The sequence below is a fragment of the Hyperoodon ampullatus genome (assembly GCF_949752795.1).
Source record: "Hyperoodon ampullatus genome assembly, chromosome: 20".
In the NCBI taxonomy this organism is placed as follows: domain Eukaryota; kingdom Metazoa; phylum Chordata; class Mammalia; order Artiodactyla; family Ziphiidae; genus Hyperoodon; species Hyperoodon ampullatus.
The window spans coordinates 25049679-25073874 of record NC_136933.1 but is presented as its reverse complement, the minus strand read 5'-3'; the positions used below and the strand labels follow the sequence as shown (position 1 = coordinate 25073874).

General features: G+C 43.8%; 1 pseudogene across 1 annotated transcript; it reads left to right on the top strand.

Moving 5' to 3' along the window:
* Window positions 1-486: 486 nt before the first annotated feature.
* On the top strand, window positions 487-6961 carry LOC307068594 (ubiquitin carboxyl-terminal hydrolase 17-like protein 13; annotated as a pseudogene). Its single transcript has 3 exons — window positions 487-612; window positions 860-983; window positions 6843-6961. The product of its transcript is annotated as a ubiquitin carboxyl-terminal hydrolase 17-like protein 13 (transcript).
* Window positions 6962-24196: the final 17235 nt, after the last annotated feature.

The following is a 24196-nucleotide window of genomic DNA, read 5'->3' as shown; positions in this document are numbered from 1 at the left end:
CCTATGTACTAGGCAAGCCATCATCATTGTGATGTTATCAAGCCATCACACCCGTGAGTTGCTGACTTCCATACACACAAGCAGGAAGATGCCCATGAATTTCTGATGTTCACTGTCAATGCCATGCAGAAGGCACGTCTGCAAGGCGACAAGTAGTTACAGTGTCACTTCAAGGGCACCACCCTAACACGACCAATATTTGGAGGGTGCTGGAGACCTTAAATCAAGTGTCTCCATTGCAAGGGCATTTTAAACACCTTTGACCCTTACCTGGACATTAAGCTGGATATCAAGGTAGCTCAGAGTGAGAGCCGAGCTTTAGGATAGTCGATGAAGCCCAAAGAGCTGGACCGCGAAAACTCCCGTCATTGTAGTGTTTGTCTAAAGAAGGTGCCTACTGCCAAGATGTTTACTTTGCACACTCCCTCTAAGGTCCTCATCCTTGTATTGAAACAGTTCACAGGTGACAAAATTGCTGAGTAACCATATCCCGAGTGTCTTGACGTGCAAATCTTCCTGTCTCAGCAGAACGCAGGACAACTTGTCTATTTACTCTAAGCTGTGCTGGTCTATGCCGCTTTGAGTTGTCTCAATGGACATTACTTCTGATATGTAAAAACTGGGGGGAAAAAAAAGAGTGGGATGATGGATGATCTAAGGTAGCCACCTGTGACATGACTTCCTTCCTGAGCCAAACTGCCTATGTCCTCTTTAACACTCAGAAGAGCAAACTGGAAAGAAAGAGTGGGAGTCTGGCAATAGGTAGGGAACCAATAGCCCTTGGGCTGATGACACAGCCATGGGAGCAGATTTAGGAAGCCCTGAAGGAGACGCCTACATCCAAGTTCCTGAGTCACAGGAGAATTTGGAAGAAACACCAACCAAAGGAGTCACCTTAGACCAGGGGAAATTTCTCCAAGAACAAAACTGACCAAAGCCTGAATTCAACCTCAGGAAAACAGAATTCACCCTGGGGCGCTGCAGTGCAGTTGTGATTCAGCAGTCTAAATAAAGAGGTGGGATGAGAAGAATCTCCAGAGCAGGAAAACTACCTGCTGAACGTTTCATTCAGGGACATCCCAGCTCAGGTGGAGGAGAACAGTAGCAAACTCCCTTGTCTGGGGCAGAGTAACAGAGATACCAAGAGAAAAAACAAGAAGTGTGAGGAGCCTGTGTGTGTATTCCAGTTACCTTGGTACAAGTGTTGAGGGCACACGTGTGCAATGAGCACATACACACAGTCCCTCTGGGGTGAAGAAACAAAGGTGGGGTTCAGTGACGTGTACACTGGTGCCACTGTGTAACGGTGACGGATCCAGAGCCGAGGCCTTAGAAGGGAAACTGTGCCTCCATGCCCTGAAACGTGTGTGGGATACATGTGAATCTCCTTAACAACTTTGCATATTTGATTTCGGAGGTTTTCTAGTGGGATTGGGTGTTGTACATGTGCTGATAGGTTGTCAAAAGAGGTCTCAGGGTGAGTTCTCAGGGAACACAGGGCTGAGCAATTAAGTGTTTGGAGGGATTCTTAGTATAGATCTTGTGGTTTGTGGGCGGCACAGATGGGGTAAGTGTATGAGAGCTAAGTGTGAGAACAGAGGAACTTTTTGCATATCAACTTGCCCTGGTCAGATATGGGATTTTGTATTTGAGCTTATGTTTTGTAAAATTCAGAGACGTGGGGAATGTGTGTTGGCGTTCTATGTGTGAAGATTCATAAACTTTTGGGGTTATAGAGACAGCAGGGAAAGTTTTATTTGAAAATGGGGGTAGAAGGCACTTTGCCTTAATGGTGGAGCTTTTTATGGAGACATGTAAATGCTTTAGGAAGAGGTTTTTTTCCTGTATTTTGGCTGCATACTATTAATATCTTACAGAGTTCTCCTGGTTGCCACCTCTATCTTTAAAAGTTATGTATCCTCGGGCTTCCCTGGTGGCACAGTGGTTGAGAGTCTGCCTGCCAATACAGGGGACACGGGTTCGTGCCCCGGTCTGGGAGGATCCCACATGCCGCGGAGCAGCTGGGCCCGTGAGCCATGCTCCACAGCGGGAGAGACCAGAACCATGAAAGGTCCGCATACCGCAAAAAAAAAAAAAGTTATGTATCCTCTTTCCCTAAAACAATGATCTTTCCATGCAATAGAGAAAGCTTGTATGAAACTGAAACTAAATTATAAATAGCAAATGTCCAAATCCATAAAGATATAAATACAGGGAAAACTAACTAAATGCTATATGCTATGTTTACTTGCTTCAGTTCATTAAAATAGAAGTTATATATGAACTTCCTGAAAACAATTAATTTTTATATACATAGGGGGTACAGAGGAATTCAGAAACATTTACAGCAAAAAATGACAACGTCACCAGTTTTCAACATTTCCTAACAGATACACTTACATGTTAGAACATGTTGGCTTGGAAAAACTGAGTATTTAAAACAATGGGGTATTGGAAAAACAGCGACAAACATCCAAAAGAGCAAAAAGAAAGAGTAAAAATTACAAGCATACAAGCGATATATATAGAACAAAAAAGGGGATGTCATAGAAGCTGTTCTTGAAAAGATTTATAACCTGAATTCACATGGGGCACATCATGTAAAAGAGTAATACTAGAAACAAACAAAACACAGACGAAAAGAGGGGCAAATAATTATGGACAAAGCAGATATGGGAATTACTTTCAATTATATGAATAATTCCAAGACAATGACACTAAAAAACACAAATTCTGAGCCTGTTCCCCAGTGTTTGTGGGAACTGACTTTATAAAGATAAGCCCGCTGTCACTGAAAGGCAGCATCTTCCCAAAGAAACCCTCCTAAACACACAGGCCCCGCCGTGTGCGTTAGTGTGCATGTGGGACGGGAGCCAAGTGTCAGATAGTAAACTTCCACACAGGGACCATATTTGTTGGAGGTACAGTGGCTTTTTTCTTATGGTTCATACTTGTACGCATTACTTGCATCTTATCTGAGCGTATCAAATAAACAATAAACGTGATGTCATTTTGAGAAATCATTTTGAAAAAACAGAAGATGTCACAAAGGACACTATATTAGTTTCCTAGGGTTCCCATAACAAATTACCACAAACTTGGGAGCTTAAAACAAGAGTAATTTATTCTCTCAAAGCCCCCAAAAATGTGCTGGCAGGGCCACATCCCCTCCAGACTCTGGGGACGCACCCCCGCCCCCCACCCTCCAGCTTCTGGCAGCTCCTGGCCTCTGCTGGCTCATCGCAGCCTCCATCACCACGTGGCCTCTTTCCCTGCGGCTCACACTCCCTCTCATCTCTGACAAAGATACCATTCACTGGACTTAGGGTCCACAATAAATTAAGGAAACTCAACTTGAGATCTTTTTTCAACATCTTTATTGGAGTATAATTGCTTTACAATGGTGTGTTAGTTTCTGCTTTATAACAAAGTGAATCAGCTATACGTATACATACATCCCCACATCTCCTCCCTCTTGCGTCTCCCTCCCACCCTCCCTATCCCACCCCTCTAGGTGGTCACAAAGCACCGAGCTGATCTCCCTGTGCTATGCGGCTGCTTCCCACTAGCTAGCTATTTTACATTTGGTAGTGTATATAAGTCCATGCCACTCTCTCACTTCGTCCCAGCTGACCCTTCCCCCTCCCCATGTCCTCAAGTCCATTCTCTATGTCTGCGTCTTTATTCTGGGGGCTTAATGTTCACAGTAGGCAGGGCTGCTACGCTGCAGGAATGTGGGTGTGGCTCAGGAGTCCTGCCTTCCTGGCAGGGAGCTGCGCCCCATCAGCTAGCTGGATGCTCTCCAGAAAGCAGGTGGGTTTAGGGCAGTGGGTGAGTGCCAATCACACCCCCTAGTGTCCCCCAGGAATCCCCCAATTACACCTCTGCCTGACTTCTGATGGTTTGCTTTTCCCTTCTGGCGTGGTCTTCCACCTTCAAGGAACACGTTTCAAGGTACAGAACTATGTACGACTGCGACCCAAACCACCCCAAAAGTACTGATTTGGGCACTCTGTCACTCATGCAGGGTAGTCTACACTCTATTCTCCCATTTCCTGACATTATTATTTATCATTGTTGTTGTTGTTGTTATAAGACATTAAATAACATTTCTCTATCCAGTCACGGTCTGATTTACTGGCTAGGATGACTACTTCCAACATACACACACACACACAGGTGTTCCTGCTCTACCACAGTACCTCCTGATGGCACTTTCCCCGAGGAGTGCCTGGAAATTTTCAAGTCCCCTTCCAGATGCTCAGACCTGCCATTTCTACAGCTTGAAAAGGGCATCCTGTCCTGCCTGAGCCCCTGGAAAATATTCTAAGTTATCTGGGGTCCAGCAAGGGCCCATGGCTGCCCGAAGTTACCTGGAGGCCATCTTTGGGCCACAAGAGTCACTTCAAATTTCCTGAGACCTCTCAGGGACAACAAACCACCAAGGCAAGTTCAGAAGTCTTGAGAGAAGTCGTCACCTGTGCAGAAAATTCTAAGTATACCCTAGAACCAGGGAACCATTAATGCCACACCAGGTCACGGCCTCACAGCCAGGAAACTCTGAGGATGCCGAGGGAACAATCCCATGGCCCATGAACAGCTCTAAACAAAAAGTGCAAGCCCAGATGTCTGACCTGAAGGTGGCCGGCAGAAAGTGCAGCAAGGCGGTCAGCAATGAGAGAGTGCTGCGGCCTTAATATTTGGTGTAGGTGGAGCTTTGGAGGCAAGTAAAGATGGATCCTGAGTCCAGCTTCCCTGGAGGAAACATACACACAAACATATTTATTTTTTTTATTTATTTATTTATTTTTTTTTTGCAGTACGCGGGCCTCTCACTGTTGTGGCCACTCCCGCTGCAGAGCACAGGCTCCGGACGCGCAGGCCCAGCGGCCATGGCTCACGGGCCCAGCTGCTCCGCGGCATGTGGGATCCTCCCAGACCGGGGCACGAACCCGTATCCCCTGCATCGGCAGGCGGACTCTCAACCACTGCGCCACCAGGGAAGCCCAAACATATTTAAATGAACCAAAAAGAAGAGTTGTCTCTGAATGACAAATTGTTTTCCAAATGAATTTTCATGCCCTATCATTTTTGCTAATTTCTATTTCAGTATTTTTTTAAAAGAAAGAAGAAAAATGAGTATTGCTCCTATGAGTTGGATTACACAAAAAAATCAATATGACCATCTATTCTAGAACATCCTTCATATAAGCAAAACTTATAATAAATATATAACGTACCATTTGGAAACTATATCGCAATTAAATAAAATCCATACAAGTAGTTTTCTACATTTAATTTGATAGTTTCTATGTATCACTTGGCCTAGTTGACAGAAACCATGAGCTCTATGAAAGTGAGTTTCTGCTGCCCCTAAATGCATCTCTTTCTAAGGCTGCTGCCAAATAAGGTATGACTACTGTCTAACAAGGTGTGCAGGACTCTTTACACAGTATTAACTTAGATTCTTTAGGCCAACTGTTGCTCTTTTGTAATTTCAAACAAAATATTACGCAATTCATAGATACCATTTCTTGAAGAGAAGCCTTATAAATTTCACATTTTAATGTTCATTCTAAAAATATTGAAACAAGCTCAGTGAAACTGTACCATATGAAAAACATTTGAAGAGGAAACATGGGCACTGCATATCTCTAGCAAAAATTAAACACCAAAATATGGTATTTACTCACTCTCTTTCACTCTGTCTTTCCAAGTGCATCAGACCACCTCCCTCCTCTATTTAAACCTCTTTTTCCAGTGGGACATGGGAAAATTAAAACCACCAGGCAGGGCATTTTGGCCCATAAGAGCCACCGGGAAAAAAAAAAAGTTGGTCAAGCCAGGAACTGCTTTTGTTAACATGGAACATCAGTGAACTTCATCTACCTCCTGCCTGGCACTCTTAAGATTTTCTAAGTGGCCCTGAGGACCCAAGAGCCACTAGTGTCTGCCTGGAAAGAATGGAGAGGGTGCCTATGCCCGTTAATCTTGCTGCAGAATTTTCTAGGTCAGTTCAGGAGCCTGGGAAATGCCACTACCCAAATGCAGTCCCATGGAAAGCATTCTAGGCCTGCTTGGAAATGTTCTAAGTCCCCTCAGATACCCAGGAAAGGCTGGTGCTGGACTGGAAGGCACTAAGGGGGGCACACACTGAGAAATGACAAATTCTTTAAGTTCTCAGGGGACCCAGGGAAAGACCTGTACCTGTCCCCCTTGGTGGCTAGGAGCGGCAAAGATGACTGGATCCCTGAACATTTGTAGAGGAAAGACAACAGGAACTTGAAGAGAACATACACTTAGTTGGAAACCTTAGCTCAAGACCAACTAAGTCAAAAGATCGTATAAGCAAAGAAAGGAAGCCGTTATATACTAGAATGATTAACTAGGTTTGACTGTTAATAAAAACATTACCAACATCCTTACCAAGAACACGTTAAAATAGTGTAACGTACCAAATAATATTTTCAATATGTAATAAAGACTGGAAAAGCATTGAGGCCGCTAACCAAACCTGAGACTATACATTTCAAAAGGAAAATCATGTGGAAACCAGAAAGCCATCTAATGAATGGGGTGGGATCCACCCTCCTGTTGCCCCTACTGTTGCTACTGATCAAGGCTCTCTCCTCCTATTCCGCCCTCCTCCATCTCTCTGATTCCACTGGTGTCTATTTTCATTGATCGCACTGCTTCTTGCTTAGCTCACTCTCTCCCACTCTTACTGTTTTGCCAAGACCACAGGATCCACCCACTCTCCATCCTCTACTTTCCAGTCTTTTTCCTCACTCTCCCCGGCTAGCTGTGTCCCTGGCTCTCCCTCTTTGTCCCTTTTTCCTCAGCCCCCCGCCCACTCGACATCCACAGGGGTGGGAACAAAGATGCTCTGCCCAGAAGAGCACACTTTCCCGTGAGACATCAGGAATGTGGACACGCGTTGACCGGTATCGCCAGCGGATAGGATTTGGGACAGAAGGACACGGGGTGTCACTGGACAGGACTGGTCCCCTGCCCCCAGCCCGGGGCTCTAGGGCCCTTCTGAGGCGGTGACAGCGAAGGGCCGCGAGCGGCACGGGCAGGCCGCAGGAGGCCCAGGATGGGCAGGTGGTCTCAGGAGAACACTGGGGTCTGTGGAGTCCCAGGGCCGCGGGAGGGCGCGGCGTCCCGGGCTGCCCTGGGGGGCCGAGAGGGGCGATGCGGGGCGCGAAGGGCGAGAGTCCACGTCGCGAGTGGGGACCTGACACGGCGCGGCTCGGGCCGGGAGACGGAGAAGAGACCGAAGGCACAAAGGCCTGACGGGGACAGCCGCGGAGCGATTTTGACCGGAAACGGACGCGGCCTCGGACCCGGCAGCCGAGCGCCCGGCATCCCGAGTCTCAGGGCGACGCGGGCCGGAGGGGCGAGAACGGGGACCCCCAGAACCTGTGTGTGAAGGATGCGGTCGGGAGGGGGCTGCGGAGCCCGGGAGGTGCTCACTCACCCAAGGGGACCTTCGCTCCCGAAATCCGCTTCCGCGTCGGCAGGAAATTACGCAAGAGGGGCGGGGCCTTAGTCCGGGAGAGGCGGGGCGGAGCAGCGTGGGCGTGGGCGTGGGCGAGGCCTGAGCCTTCCCGCCCAGCTCCCGGCCCTTTCCGGGTCGGCCCCTAATCCGGCGAGACACACCTTCAGTCTCAGCGTTTGCGTGTGTTTGATTCGGCTGGTGTCCGGGGAGCCGGGCTGCTCCCTCGGGGCTTCAAGTTAAGTGTTTCGGACAACTGTAGGTACGAGCTTAGAGCTGTGAGCCCTTTCGTAGTGAATGCTGGGATGTTTCCCTGTTAACATGTTGAAAACGGTTTAGGTCGAAATCCGCTTTCGCGCCTGGAGACTCGTGTCCTGCGAGTGCTCGGGGCGCGACTCGGCCTCGGGCGGGGACCTCGCTGGGTCCAAGTGGGCCGTGGTGGGGTCCCGAACAACGTCTGTGGTTCCTGCGCTTGGAATGGGTTATTCAGTTTAGCAAGGGCTGGAATTATCTGTGCTGGCGATGGAAACCAGAGCGACCATGATTTCCATTTCTGCTCCCGGGTCACCAGAGACGCAGCCCTGGGCTCAGTGTCAGGGACTTCATGGGGCCAGGACCTGGGCTGCGAGGCTGAGGGGCTGAGGCATTGCTTTACAAGAATAAAGTGTACTGCGTGTGTAGATGTAAATTCTTTTCTCCTTACATTTCGCTTGTTCAGTTTCACTCATCTTGAGGTGATTTATGAATGCAAGACCTTTGAGACAAGCGTGAATGCTTATCATTAATTTCTAAATATATTGTAATTTCACATTTTTCTTTTTCTATATCACAGAGCTATCTGAAAGTTTTTAATTTAAAAAATGTGAGATACCTTAATCTCTTTGTTTTCTATTTCTCAATGTTTTATGTCAAGTTAGGATGAGGCTTACAAAAGAGTCAAGTGATATATATCTGCATGTGTAACTCATCCAGCCTCCCAATCACCTCCACCAAGTCTTCTGCATTTAGGTTTATACATAATATGTGCTTGGGAGTCTCCATATCGACTGTAGTGATTCCTCTTGGGTCCATATGGGATACATATCTCTCTAGGAGAAGCTGAGTCCATGAGATGGGTACCTTATGAGTAAACCAGTCTTTACACCACATCTCTGAGTCTCTGTTTCCTTGGCTGGGGATTAGATCTAATGAAAGCTCAGAAGTTAAAAGAAGTGACATTGCACTGAAGAATAATTTCTTCAGTTTATGTTTTCATTGTCATTATTACTATTTAAAGAAGAGTTTCCAGGGATTCCTTAGAAAAACTACCTCACTAAAGAATCAGTCCCTTTTTTCAGGAGGAAATATAGTCCTATGTAAGCAGTGTTTATTTTAGTGGAGATTATTCCTAAACTACTCTCCTCGAGTTTATACACTATTTCAACATAATCATGTGAATTTTTATTTGTACATGGGCTGTTTTTGTGGGTGAATCTTTGAACAGCACCTAAAAGATTGTATGAGTGATACATTATTTTTGCCCACCACCTCCAATGGTCCTCAAACTTTGCTGCACATTATCTGGAGAGTGTTAAGCCTTATGTCAACCTCACCAAAATATGTATCTATGGGGGTAGGACTCAGGCATCAGAAAAGCAGCCTTGGAGCATGCATGGCACGGGCTTCTTCCTCTCCCCCTGATAATCATCAGTCTAACCAACTTATCAATAAGGGTTGTTCCTTCTATGGAGAACGTTCTCTGTCTCCCTCCTCTATTACCCAGCACCGGTTTCCAGGCTAATTCCTACTCTCCATCAATCTGGTAATTTTTAGATAATTCTTCCTCAGACAGGCTTTTCTATGCCGTCCTCAACAAAATATAAAGTATCATCTAGTAACTTATACTTTAAGGTATACTTCATATACTAACGCAGTTTATAATTTAATAGTAATTTATTTAGGTTTTAAATATAATTTTCCAAAACAAACAATTCTTATGTCTATTGGAACTTCTACTACATTTGTTAATCAACACACCAATTCTGCTGACTCCAAATTCCTCACTACTCAGTGGCTGCATCTGACAAACACATGACTAGGATATCGATACTGGTTTAAATACAGCCAACTCCCAGAAACTTTCATATATATCTGGAAATCCTGCCAACAAAAGTATCCTTCCAGCTCCATAAGCACTTCAAACCTTATTCATCACACACACACTCAGATGCACACACACACTCACTTTTACTAGTCTCCACAGAAGGGATTGCCACCTACTACACTGATGAATTAGATCATTTGAGAAACTGTAAGTCATACCTCAGATGACTGCCCGGAAGACTAGTTATCCCTGTGTTCATACCCATCCATTACTACTGCTCTCCTGTATATTGAAGTGTCCTCTCTACCCTGGGACATTCCAATTTCTCCAGTTAAGTCCTTGTCTTTCTTGCTATCTTAGGAACTTTATGCTATTGCTTCTATATTAAATCTACTTTACCAGACATATGTCCTATTCTCCTTGATCTCTCTACTCAATATTAAACTATTAAAAGTCTTCCACTTTGAAACAAAATCTTCATCTGAACCTATCTTCTCTCTAGTTTCTGCTCTGCTGTTCCTTCCCAATCAAACTGAAAGCTGAAAGTGTTACCATTTCCTTATATTTCCTCATGCTTTGACTTACTAAAATCACCAACGATAACCCAATAAATTTATCTTGCTGGCACCATGCACGTTATTCCCATCTAACAGATGTGTCTCGAGCTTTCTGAAACCATGTTCATGTCATTTGTTAGATAGGTAAATGTCTTGGTCATCCCGGGCTGCTATAACAAAATACCACAGACTTGGTAGCTTAAACAACACACATTTATTTCTCATAGTTCTGGAGGCTGAAAAGTACAAGGTCAACGTTTCAGCAGATTTGGTTCCTGGTGATGGACCTGTTCTTGGTTTGCAGAAGGCTGCCTTCTCACTGTGTCTTGACATGGTAGAAAGAAAGAGCTGTGGTCCATTACGGAAAAACCCAAACAAACTTTTTGGCCAACCCAATATTTGAAAGTATTGGTGAACTTGAAATTTTCACCAAAATTAAATGTGTTTCATGGAAAAATGACATATCACAAAAAAGTAGATTTAACACACCTCCTCGTACCTAAAGTTCAGAAAATAAGGAAAACAAAAATTGTATTAAACATTACTTTCTGCTTAAGAGATTTAAACATATTTGCTTAATTAATCCTCATAAAAGCCCTGCTGATTTTGGTTTATTTACTATTATCGACTGAACTTCTGTGTCCCCCTCCCCCGCCCTCCCCCAAGCAAATTCATATGTTGAAGCCCTAATCCCCAATATAATGGTATTTGGAGGTGGGGCCTATAGGAGGTAATTAGGTTTAGATGAGGTCATGACAGTGGGTCTCCCACGAAGGGATTGGGGTCATTGTAAGAAAAAAGGACCAATGAAGTTTTCACTCACAGATGCACACTGACCCAAGATGTCTTAATTCATGCTGGAGAGAAACCTTTTAAATGTAATGAATGTGGGAAACACTTTAGCCAAAACTCTCATCTTCATTTCCACAAAATAACTCACACAGGAGAGAATCCATATGTCTGTAATCAGTGTGGAAGGGCCTTCAGTCATTCTTCATCTTTAAATAGATATAGAATTCATACTGGAGAGAAACCATATGAATGTCATCTATGTGGGAAAGCCTTTGTTCAGAGCACTTGCCTTAGGCGACATGAGAGAACTCACTCTAGAGAGAAGCCATTTGGATGCCATCTCTGTGGGAAAGTCTTTATTCAAAGCTGTTGTCTTAGAGAATATGAGAGAACTCATACTGGAGAAAAATCATTTGGATGTCATTTGTGTGAGAAAGCCTTTGTTACAAGCTCTTGCTTTAGAAGACATGAGAGAACTTACACTGTAAATGTTATGAATGTGGAAGAGTCTTCAGCCACAGCTCTAAACTGAAACTAATCAGAACGCTACACGGGAGAAATTCTATGACTATATTCATTATGGAAATACCTTCATTTATAATTTATCCTTAAACAACATGAGTGAACTCCACTTGGAGGAGCCCTATATTTATAATCAAGGTGGAAGAGATTTAAGCTGATTTCTAGTTGTGGGGTGCACAAAACTCACTATGAATAATATTCTAATTTCCCTAAAATGGGAAATTAGACACGAAACTCTTTATCAGGAGGAGTGCATGCTAGGGTAATAACAGAAAATTAGTGCTGGAGAACATATTCAGTGTAATATGCCTGGAAGAAACTTTTACTTGAAGAGATACAATTGTAGATGTAAGATTCCACACTATGTACAAAACACTTTCAGTGTAATGAATTAAGGGTTAGACTTGTAAAAATTTCCAGATGCCCAGGCAGGGTTTGCCTCTGGAAGGAGACTTCTAATATTTCAAAAGGCTCATCTAACAAACAGGCCTCAAGGGCTACTGCAGGGGGAATTCTCTGCTGGCACAGTGGTTGGGGTCCACCTGCCAATTCAGGGGACATGTGTTCAATCCCTGGTCCAGGAAGATCCCACATGTCGTGGAACAACTAAGCCTGTGCGCTACAACTGCTGAGCCTGCGCTCTGGAGCCTGTGAGCCACAACTACTGAGCCCACGTGCCACAACCACTGAAGCCCGTGCACCTGGAGCCCCTGCTCTGCAACAAGAGAAGCCACCGCAATGAGAGGCCCGTGTACCGTGATGAAGAGTAGCCCCTGCTCAGCGCAACTAGAGAGAGCCCATGCACAGCAATGAAGACCCAATGCAACCAAAAATAAATTAATTTAAAAAATACTATTTTAAAAAAAACTGATGAAGGTGCTTTCACTTAAAAAAAAAAAGGCTACTGCAGGAACCTGGGAGAACTGTGAATGTGTAGGTATGTTGAGGGACCTTCCCTTATCTTCAGTCAACCTGACACCTAGGTGAAAAGAGAAACTCTGCTCAGTGCTGTATAACTACCACCACAAAAATAATGCATAATAAAAAACCATAATAATAAAAATCATAATGAGTAACAACATTGATAATGATGATTATCCTAATTACAATAAAAGTAGTAACTATAAAAATGATAATAATTAGAAACCTAGGGAGATTGTAGAATAGAATACAGACTCTCCTACCTAAGTGACCAGATACTGTTATTGGACCTCATGGAATATTTTGGAGTTTGAACCCTAGGTCTGCACAATAAAATGTGTTTTGAAAGTCATGGATGAGAACAGGAGGGAAGTAAAAACCAAAAGAGGGGAATATGGGCCAATGAGGGATCTCCTGTACCAACCCTGGGAAGAGGGATCTCCCCAGCAGAGGTGGAGGATGCAGGTCTGGAGCCTACCAGTCATAGGATTCCCACCAGAGGGACTTCCCTGGTGGTCCAGGGGCTAAAACTCCACACTCCCAATACAGGGGGCCTGGGTTCAATCCCTGGTCAGGGAACTAGATCCCACATGCTGCAACTAAGTGTCTGCATGCCGCAACTAAAGATCCTGCATGCTGCAACTAAAAGATCCCGCATGCCGCAACAAGGATCCCGCGTGCTGCAACTAAGACCCAGCACAGCCAAATATATAAATAAATAAATACTTTAAAGAAAAGTATTCCCATCAGATATCAGGATTCAGGTCAATGGGCTGACAAAGCTTGACCCCAGATTTACAGCCAGGATACAGTAACCCCACCAGTAACATACATTAAGCCCCCAGTGTTATCTCAGTTCTCAGTGCCTAGCTTTCTTTCTACCATCTGATCAACCCAGGCCCCTTGAGGTCCAGACATCTGTGTTCATATATATCATTCTGGGGCTGTTGGAGGATGTTACTATTGGAGCTCCCAGCTGGCAAGGTGTGACACGAGCAGGCACTAGAGGTTCCTTGTAGCCACATAGAACTTATAAATTTCTTCAATTGATCATTCTGGTGTGTTGCACTCTCCCTGCCTTCCATTTCAGCCCCTGGCTTTTCTGGGCACCCAAGAGGACTTAGAATATTTGCAGAGGCTCTGGCAGGTGTGGCTCATCCTCTGCGCTCCTCAGGTTTCAGCAATGGTACTTTGGACCTCCTGAAGTGACATAGAAAATTCTGACAATGCTCTGTCAGGTTGAGAATCCTTCTACAACGTTTTCAGGAAGATAAGAATGGTTTCTGCATCCCTGAGTTGACTTACAAATCTTTGTGATTTCTCTAGCAGGTCAAGGAATACTTCCCTGGGTCTCTTCAGATGGAAAAAGAGATTCCTGGTCCCTGAAGAGCTGAAAAAAGAGATTCCTGGTCCCTGAAGAGCTGTTGTAAAGTGAGCAGGGCCTCACTAAGATCAATGGAATCCTCATCTGGAACTCACCTACTCACAGGTTTGTCCCTGCTTCTGGAGCTGGAATTGAAAAACAAGGGTTTTTCTTATTAAAAAGATACCAAGTGGTATGGCAAGGAGCATGGGAGACTGTGAATGTGTGTCTGTTCAAGAACCCTTGGCAATCATCATCTGAAAATCAGACATCTTTCTTAAGTAGAGAATCACTAGTCAATGCTGTGTAGCTAAAACCACACACGAAAATCCATAATAAGAAACATAATAATAATAAATAACTATAGTGATTATTATCCTTATGACATTAATATGAGGAAGTATAATAATAATACACCTAAGGAGATAAAAGAATACAGACATCTCTAACTGAATAACAAGATAATGACATTGGGCCCATTGGGTAGTTTGAAGTCTTAGTTCTAGGTTTGTGCTAGGAAACTTGCTCTGCAAGGCAAAGACAAATATCAGGAGGGAAAAGAAAACCAACCTGAGGAGAGCATGGGAAAACTTGGGAACTTGTGAGACACTTAGGAGAAGAGAACTACCAGAGAGAGGAAAAGAGGCCCTGGTCCAGGGTTTGCCCATCCCTGGACACTGGAGTTAGGCCAACCCCTACAAAGACAGGAACCAGATCCGTACCCAGCAAGGAGAAGCCTCACCTACAACATACCTTACATGTCCAGCACAGTGTCAGCCCTTGCCATCTGGGTGCCCTTCTACCTTCTGCTCTGATCAGCTGAGGTCTGACATCTTGGTTTTCATATCTCAGAGGGGCTGTTGGTAGATCCCATTTTCAATGTGCCCAGGCCAGCAGAGGGTAATACATGCCTATACGAACCTTGCAGGGCTTCCTGGAGGACTTAGAAAATTTTACGTTTGTTCCTGCTGGTGTGTTGAGAAAATTTTATGTTTGTTCCTGCTGGTGTGTTGCTGTCTTCCTGCTTTCTATTCTAGCACCACCTTTTCTGGGACACCCTTGGGGATTTAGCTTAGAGTCAGGGGCTCAGAGCAGCCTAAGACAACCTTTTTGCATCTTCATTTCCAGCAGTGGTGATAGCAGTACTCCTGCCTCATCACTGTGTCATGAATTTTGAAACAACAACAACAAGAGAAACAGAGTGTCGTGGGTCTTAATTTCTGGCAATTGAAAGTCTAGAGAAGCACAGAAAAACTTCTCCTTTCTGGAATCCTCCGATGACCACAAGAGTCAAAGAATTTTAAGATCTAATATAGATAGCAACCTGATATTTGAATCACCTGAGGGTTAATAAAGGTTCTTTGATCTGCAAATAAAGGGGTCATGAAGGTTTTGTTAAAATAGTATTGATGCTAGGCTCATCCTCAGAACAACTGAAATAATTTCTGGAGTGATGGTATTTCTTACAATTATCTAAGGTTTCCCAATGGGAAAGCAGTGCTGAGAATTATTTAAGTAAATATTGCTTTTTAAGCTGTAATATACATGGAAATCTCTTGGAGATCAGGGGTTCAACATTAGGAAATTATGATTCAGGATGTTTGGTAGGGACCGATGAAATTTTATTTTATAAATTTATTTATTTATTTATTTATTTTTGGCTGCGTTGGGTCTTCGTTGCTGCAAGAGGGCTTTCTCTAGTTGCTGAGAGCTGGGGCTACTCTTTGTTGTGGTGCTGGCTTCTCATTGCGGTGGCTTCTCTTGTTGCGGAGCATGGGCTCTAGGTGCGCGGGCTTAAGTAGTTGTGGCACGCGGGCTCAGCAGTTGTGGCTCGTGGGCTCTAGTGCACAGGTCCAGTAGTTCTGGCACACGGGCTTGGTTGCTCTGCGGCATGTGCGATCTTCCCGGACCTGGGCTTGAACCCGTGTCCCCTGCATTGGCAGGCGGATTCTTAACCACTGCGTCACCAGGGAAGCCCCCAAAATTTTATTTTTAACTTAAAAATGGAAATGCTGGGACACAACATCATTTCTAAGCACAAATAGATTTGGTTCCAGCAATATCACCCATTACCTCCCCCTCCCCCAAATTATATTATTGGTTGATGCTTATCAAATTGAGAGAAGAATAGAGAAATCAGCAGTGTCTGAGCAAGACAGTATTTGAGAAACAACATGCATCAATTCACTAAAACAAGCTTTACTGAGCATCTCCTGTGTGCTCTCAGGTTTGTTAGGCTCCAATGTGTACAAGGCACTGTGCTGGGGACCTCAATACATTATGTAATTTAATCCTCAACATCTTGGCAGTTAGTAATATTCATCACATGCAAGGAAGGAAGAAGTGGAAATGGTGGGGGGTGGACGGCAAGCAAGGACATCTAGGGGAAATTTCAGAGTTGGTGGAAGAATGATACTGTGCTACAAATTCTGCTGTGTTCTGAGACCTTGTCACTGGTCCAGGGGTCTAGAGTCTAGAGTCAGTGAAAGAACCAGGTTGCTGCTGCAGATACTGAACCTGCGAGGGGAGAGTGCTAATTGGAGATCCTTCCCACGTGTGTAGCCTGTTGAGCAGGAACCGCAGTCAGACAGGTTCTGTGGGGAGCCTGTCTCTGGGGTAGTGTCTGGTTCTGTGGAGGCAAGTTGGTACCCTGTGCACAGGAGTGGGCACTGGAGGGACCTTGAGTAAAGGTGCGGTTACTAAAGACCTGGCTCTCAGGGCCTGTTGATCCCCATGCCCCCAGCTGCCCTTAGTCCTCAGTACTCATTCTGACAGGAAGGCGTCTTATGAGAAATAGTGGCCTAACATCCACAACAGGAGAGACTCAGAACCCAGTACATGCTTTTTGGAATTATGACACTTAAGATGACTCAAAAGCCATCTACCGTTCTTTCCTTCATCTGGAAAACTCATTCTTCCTCCAGGAATAGTAGAAGGAACGGGCTCCTGATTGAGTATGAAGGAGCCAACTTCAAATATTGACTGTGAACTTCCCTCACAGAGAGCTGGACATTCTGATCCTTTCTCAGAGGTCCCTGGACAGATGTGGTGGTGGAGAACCACAGCAATATGGGGTATGTGGGTATTTCTGTGTTGCCCTGTTCATGAAGGTCTGTCTTTGGAAATGACTTGTGATTCCCTATGATGGGAGCTCTGGGAAAAGTGTGTATCTGAGGCTGGATGTGAAGGTTATCAGCCAACACCCATTGTGTTTATGTTCTTCATTCCCCACTTTCCACCCCTGGATGGCTGTGTTTTCTTCATTTCCAACATGGCATTGTTAGAATATTAAAATAAACATACAATTCATCATGAAAAGAATGAGACAAGAGTTGCTGCATAAGCATCCTGATGATCTCAGCAGAATCTCAGTAGGACAAAAGCCTTGCAAACATTTTCAACACTGGGAAACACCCTATTCACTAACTCCCCTAATGTGCTCATGTCCCCATGAAGGGGAATTGGAATCTCCCTTATTGTATCTGCCTAAACCAAACGTATGAACTGCTTCATTTCACCAGGGTTCTGTACTTTACCTCACAGCAAACATCTCAAGCTGAGGGTCCCTAACATGTGAGTACCCTCAGGTCACTTGATGGTCACATGTACTAGGACCAGGGGTACCTTGAGGAGGAAAGTTCCCCTGCCACCCCAGGAATGTGGAAACAGGTTCCCTTATGTGCACTGCACTATGTTTTAGAGAGGCCACATCTTTTTCAGGCCATCCGACTAACTCTCACCAAGATGTGTTAGGTATGGCTGAATCTCTCCCCTCAAAGGAATAGTTCTTTAATGAGGGGGCTTTGCAAAGGAATACCTGGAAAAAAATTTTAATTCTAGTAACACTAAAGAAAACCAATTAAATTATACTTCAAAGCACTGTCACTTTCTTTTACCCTTCAGCTTTCATTGGACTTAATTCCCACTTAAGGAAATAGAGTCTCAGAGATTTGGTGGGGAGACACTGTCATCAATCAGACACCCACTGCATGTAAACATGAACACAGAAGCTCTGACGTGGCAGGCGGGTTGGGGGAATGGACAGTTTGTAGAGGCAGAAGTATAGTGCTTGACTCCTATGACAAGAGGGCGTGTCTGAAGTGTCTAACCCCTGGGTCTGTGGGTCCCTGCAGTTGTCACAGGCACTGAACCCCCTTGTCCCACCCTCAGGGAGAATGCCTCATCCTGAAACGCCCGGAGGGCAGGCAGCAGAGTTTGGGTCATTTCCTTTTCTGCTTAAAAGCACTCCAAGGTCCCTGCCGATCTTTCTGCATTTGGTCTCTTTACCGTCTCCTGCCTCGTGCTGTGCCAGGTCCCCACTCAGGACGTGGACTCTCACCCTTCGCCTCCCACCATCCATCCTGGCCCTCAACCTAGCCCCAGGATGCCACGCCCTCCCTGGCCCTGGGATTCTGCAGACCTCAGTCCTCGGGAGAGGACTAACCTCCTCATCCTTGTCTTCATGGAGCTGGGCCCTGTACCTCCACAGGTCTCCCCTTCGCGGTCACTGCCTCTGGGAAGCCCCTGTCGACTGAAAAAAAATGCACAAGGTGAGAGTTGTGAGCTGTGTTATTTGGGGCAAAATTAGGACAATAGTCCAGGAGACAGCACTACAGATAGCTCCGAGAAACCGCTCCAGAGAAGTAGGGGAAGGTCAGTGTTATAAAGGATTGCAGTGAAGGCAGCATGTGCAGTCAAGCACACCTTCTGGCAGAGGCTTGCTGCTCATCACGAGAAGCAGAACAGCTCACTGAAGACCTGTTCTGCCAGTTTTCCCCAGAACACAGAGTGCCTCCTTCCTCATCTCCATCCTGATCTCCTTGCATGGGGTGTTGAAGGTGAGCAGGTGTAGCGGTCTGTGACTTAGTCCTTATAGAGGCAGATGACATGTGCCGATTTTTAGTTGGCACCCCTGAGCCCTGGCTAGGAAAGGTGACTGGCCCTGTCCTGTGACACCCGCGTCCTCTGTCCCAGATCCCATCTCACTGGCGGTGCCTGCCAGGGTGTGTTTACATTCCTGATGTGAACTCTTCTTGCACAGGTGGCATCTTTATTCCATCCTTGTGAATGTGGAGGTGAAGGGCGGAGAAGGGGGAAGAGAGACAAAGGGAGAACCAGGGAGACAGTGAGTCAGGGAGGGAGAAAATGAGAGGGTAACATAGAAGATGGAGGAACAGGTTGGTCCGATGGACCTTCTAGGTACGAGAGCAGTCAGACGGTGACCTGGGCAAGAAGCAGTGTGTTAAATGAAAACAGACACAAAGGGTATCAGCAGAGAGATGGAGGGCAGAATAGTAAGAGAGTAAAAGAACGATAGATCTCAAGTCCATTCGTGTTTTCAAAATTACTTCTCTTAAATTTATTGTGTCACTTTCAGATTATGTCAGTCATTTCCCACTCTTTATTGTATGCTGAAAATATTCTTTTGAGCTTACTAAATAATATTATTCTATTTCAATATGCACTTGGTAAGCATATCGACAAACCTTTTTTCGTATTAACAGTCAAAATCTTGTTTAACCAGTTTGTCTAATAATAATTTTCATCAATTCCCTTATGCGATCTTTTAACTTCGTGGTCTGTAAACTGAAGTTTCCCACTAAGTCTATAAGCTCCCTTTCTCCTCTCTTTGTAAATGTTCAAGGACTGACTGAATTGTACCTGAATTTTGTTCCGACAAGGCCCATCTGTTCAGGATGAATACACTGCATAGAGGTGTTTACATAGCTGGCTTTCCTTCATGATTTCCAGTGATGGTCATTTGTTCTTAATTGTATATTTTCTGATAGATTAATGTAATGTTCTAGAAAAGAGATGTTAATACTTGAGATAATTATGATTAAAACCATAGAAGAGAAGTTACTCTTGTTTGAGCGTATGAAATACGGTCTATAATCTTTAGATGTAGGAGTGATAAAGTAAACCTTGCCCTATTCTGTTCAGGCTACATTATTCCTCCGAGGCTAGTGGTTTCTACATTCTACTGGCTTCTCCCACTGACTTGCTTGCCTGTCCAACACATGCACAGAGTTCCCGGTCATTTGGGTAGGGGAGGACCAAGACTTTTAAAACTAAGCATAGAACATAAATCTCTCTCCCATTTGGAGGGGACACTTGGCTATGTGAACTGAGCTTGGAGAATGAAAAGAATGCTATAGGGGATGAAGGAGCTAGGAATGGGTGGGACACTGGGAAGCTTAGAATTAGGATAAATGAAAATCTTTGCCCATCCTTTCCTATGTTCATCAGGTACTAGAAGCGTCTTCGATGTCTCCAACTTCAAGGGTAGGTCAGTCCCTCCCACACACCCACTGCTGCCAAGTAATATGTGGGTTTCATCAGGACAGGAGGACTTTCTGAAGGACAGAAAAACCAAACTGCAGGCTCCACGTAGTTTACTGACCCTGAATTCCCAGTGTTTTCGTGGACAGCAGACGACTGTCATATCCACAAGTGAATTCCTCCTTATCTGTATGGTTGTGTCACAGGAAGGGGGTATGCTGAAAGGCATATTTTCAAACACCCAGGAGCGACTTAGATCTTACCCTAGAAAGCTCGTTTGAAATGAGGAGTCAGGAATGCTTCTTAGGAATCCTGTTGGTTTTAACGTTCTCTTCCTAAAACACTTTTTTTTTCTCCAGGACCTGCTAATTTCTAACTCTCATGTATCTTACCAACACATTTGCTCACAGTCACTCATGGCCTTCCCTGAGCCCTCTTCCATCTCAGGATAGATTCCATCTTACCATGACTTGTGACAGAACTGGCTCCATTTGGGGGATAATCATAGGAAGCACTTCACACTCAGATGTGACCTGAATGGGGAATGAGCACTATAGTTTAAAAGAGACAGCACAGCAGGGGTCACATCTGGATGCACTGTCAATTCTCTATGGATAAGGTATTAAAGGAACTGCAAACTTTTTATTAATCTGCAGGAATAGCTGGAAAACAAGATTGATAATGGAAAACTTGATCTGCCTAAATTTATAACACATCCCACCCTTAACAAAGTGAATCAGTGTGAATTTGGCCACAAAATATTGTTTAGAATAAAATGGAGAATTCAGAAACTGGTAACAGTGAAAATTAAGACTGCATTTTATCCACACGATGGGAAGGGTTTTATTCCCTGCTTTTTAAAAATTCAATCAACCTAAATGTCTAAAACAGCTCACACTACATCTATCCTAAGGAGACCTTGATGTTCCTGGATTTGTAAAGAATTTTTTTGTGGCTGTTTCTGAGCATAATTACTTATCTGCAGATGTCAGAGTGTTCCCGATTTGGGGAAGTTGGAGTTTGGTTGCTGGTTCAAGTTATGGTGCATTCATATTTTGACAGGTTTTGGCAAGCTACCCCTTACCTAAAGCTGCAGTGATATCCTCACCCACAACCAGAATGTGGGCTTTTCACTCAGCTTTAAATAGGACTTGATACTACATTATTTTTTATATATATGGAAAATGAGTATTGTCTCTTTCCACATCACTGATTACTGAATAAAATTTATCAATGCATTTTATTTCATAGACATGTACATGTAAGTTAACTTTCTTACTTGGCCAATTTTTCATGTAATTTTACATACTGTTTTATATTCTGTAGTTTTATTGTGCACACACAGACTTGTACGTGTACACGTGCCTGCACTTTGATCCATTTTAGTTATAATTTTTATATGATAAAATATAAATCTTTCCTTCATGTTGTCTCCATTTTGGAAGACCTCCTCTATTCCATCATTATATTTTGTGCACTTAGTCTTGGTATTATATTGTATAACATATTTACAAATGTTACATCCTCTTCATGAACTCAGTTTTTGAATTAGTTCATTTTGTCTGATAAAAGTGTAGCTAGCTCTGCTCTTATGATTTCCATTTAGGTGGAATGTTTTCCTATCCCTTCACTTTGAGTCCATATGTATCCCCCAGAAAAACATGGGATAAATGAATTATAAGCATCTGTGTTCTCAGTTTTGCCACCTGTGAAACATGGATATTTGTCATGTTCAAATGAGTACCAAGAACCAGCCCTTCTGTTACCCTGGCAGCAGAGAAGCTCCAACTTTTTCTCTTAGCCTTCTGTATTTGTATATGGGAGGGGCTGGGACTCATGGGTGTCATTCCCAGTTGGTGATTTGTGGATTCATGGCTATTGTGACAGGGGAATATGGGCAAGATCCAATTATCTTGGCTTCTTTCTGCTCTCCCAGCTTTCTGGGTGTTTTATGAATCACTAGGAGGGGCAGTACTTTGTCATTACATGAATAAGTGTAAATATATTAGGCATTCCAGAAATGGGATATTCCAAATGTCTTCAATCTCCTTCATGTACTAATTTATTCCCACTTCTTTCTTTTTTTAGCAGTTACCTGACACTGAATCTTCTCATGAATGCTAAGGGTGGTGCTAAGTTAAAAGAGAGTGCACAGTGATTACAGGTCTAGAATTTCTCTCTTGTGCAGTTTACTTATTTATTTAAAGGATAACTTATAACTCAAGGCATCTCCACACTGATTACAGACATAGAATTTCTCTGACATATAATTTATCCATTTAGTTTAACAGTTACAGCTGAGGATGAAGATTCTACCACATTCATTCCATTTGTAGTTTCAGTTCTCCCACCTGAGTCCACTGCTAAATGTTTTGTTACATAGATGACATACATATGGATTCTCTCCACCTCGTATTAACTTTTTTTTTTTTTTTTTTTTTTTGCGGTACGCGGGCCTCTCACCGCTGTGGCCTCTCCCGTTGCGGAGCACAGGCTCCGGACGCGCAGGCTCAGCGGCCATGGCTCATGGGCCCAGACGCTCCACGGCATGTGGGATCCTCCCGGACCGGGGCACGAACCCGTATCCCCTGCACCAGCAGGTGGACTCCCAACCGCTGCACCACCAGGGAAGCCCTGTATTAACTTTAATTGAGTGGAGTAATAAGGACGAATAAAGGCTGTTATACATTGAATATAAACATAGTATTTCTTCACTGTGTGAGCCCACAATAGTGTTTATACTTTGAAGCTATGGGTGATGAATCTTCCACATTTACTACCTTTACAGCATGAGTTCTCTCGTGTTGTTTAAGGTTAAAATATTTACTGAAGGCTTTCCCACATAGATAACATTTATGCGGTTTCTCTCCAGTGTGAATTCTCTTATGCAATCTAAAGTTATAACTTCTATTGAAGGCTTTACCACATATATTGCATTCATATGGTTTCTCACCAGTGTGAGTTCTTTCATGTCGTCTAAGGACAGAAGAGTGATTGAAGGCTTTCCCACATAGGTGACATTCATATGGTTTTTCTCCAGTGTGAGTTCTCTCATGTCGCTTAAGGACAGAGGAATCAGTGAAGGCTTTCCAACACAGATGACATTCATATGGTTTCTCTCCAGTGTGAGTTCTCTCATGTCGTCTAAGGACAGAAGACTCAGTGAAGGCTTTTCCACATAGATGACATTCATATGGTTTCTCTCCAGTATGAGTTCTCTCATGTTTTCTAAGGTGAGAACAATGAGTGAAGGCCTTCCCACATAGATGACATTCATATGGTTTCTCTCCATTGTGAGTTCTCTCATGTTGTCTAAGGTAAGAAATTTTACTGAATGTCTTCCCACATAGATGGCATCCATATGGTTTCTCTCCGAAGTGAGTTCTCTCATGTTTTCTAAGGTCAGAGCAATGAGTGAAGGCTTTCCCACACAGATGACATTCATTTGGTTTCTCTCTAGTGTGAATCATCTCATGTCGCCTAAGGTTATAACTTTTACTGAAGGCTTTCCCACACAGATGACATCCATATAATTTCTCTCCAGTGTGAATTCTTTCATGTTTTCTAAGGTCAGAACAATGAGTAAAGGATTTCCCACACAGATGACATCCATGTGGTTTCACTCCAGTGTGAATCATCTCATGTCGTCTAAGGTTAGAACTTTTACTGAAGGCTTTCCTACATACATGACATTCAAATGTTTTCTCTTCAGTTTGAGTATTATTGTGCTGCCTAAGGGCAGAATTTTGAATAAAGGCATTCGTACGTTGATGACATTCATATGATTTACTTCTATCATGAATTTGCTTATGTATATTAAAGGATGACAAGTAACTGATGGCTTTTCCAAAATCTTGGCTGATAAAGGGTTTCTTTCCCACTTGAGGTATCACATATTGAGTCAATGTTAAGATTTCAGTAAATTTTTCTCTGAAATCATTGCATTCCAAAGGATCCTCTTGACTGTGAGACCTCTGCTTTTTGAAAGGAAATGAGAGACTGTTACAGGTTTGCCCACATTTATTCATTCCTTCATTCATTCCTCTACATATAAATTCTAGAGTAATCATTCAGTGACAGACTCTAGTTAAAATTGTCCCTATGTTATTTACATAAACATGGGATATTACTCTCTTGCAAGCATAGATTTTATCTTTTGTAGTAACCCAACTGCAGAG